Raw genomic sequence first — 240 nt, forward strand, 5'->3', positions numbered from 1 at the left:
CCCGCCCCCGCCGCCGGCTTTGGAGTTACCTTGTAGATTTTTCTCAGGATGAGCTCTTTGGCGAAAGTTTGGAGGGCATCAGCTATGTGAAAAGTCCACCATAGCATAATATGCTTGCGTCGACACCACTGTGGTGCAGAAGAACTCATAGCCCCGTGGAAAACTACTGTGCTCACAACAAAGTCGTTTGTTTTCTCCTACTTTGTGGATCCTCCACGTGTTTCCCGCCTGCACCATCTG

The 240-nt window shown here is 50.8% G+C and overlaps 1 long non-coding RNA gene across 1 annotated transcript in view; it reads right to left on the bottom strand.

The window, feature by feature from the left end:
- LOC102024049 overlaps positions 1-240 on the bottom strand; it is a 16,825-nt gene extending 16,585 nt beyond the window's left edge. Inside the window, exon 1 of the long non-coding RNA XR_264768.2 lies at positions 30-240. This is a non-coding gene — a long non-coding RNA (uncharacterized LOC102024049). The remainder of the gene's footprint in view (positions 1-29) is intronic.

Source organism: Chinchilla lanigera, unplaced genomic scaffold, assembly GCF_000276665.1.
Source record: "Chinchilla lanigera isolate Chin_1 unplaced genomic scaffold, ChiLan1.0 scaffold00136, whole genome shotgun sequence".
Taxonomy (NCBI): Eukaryota; Metazoa; Chordata; class Mammalia; order Rodentia; family Chinchillidae; genus Chinchilla; species Chinchilla lanigera.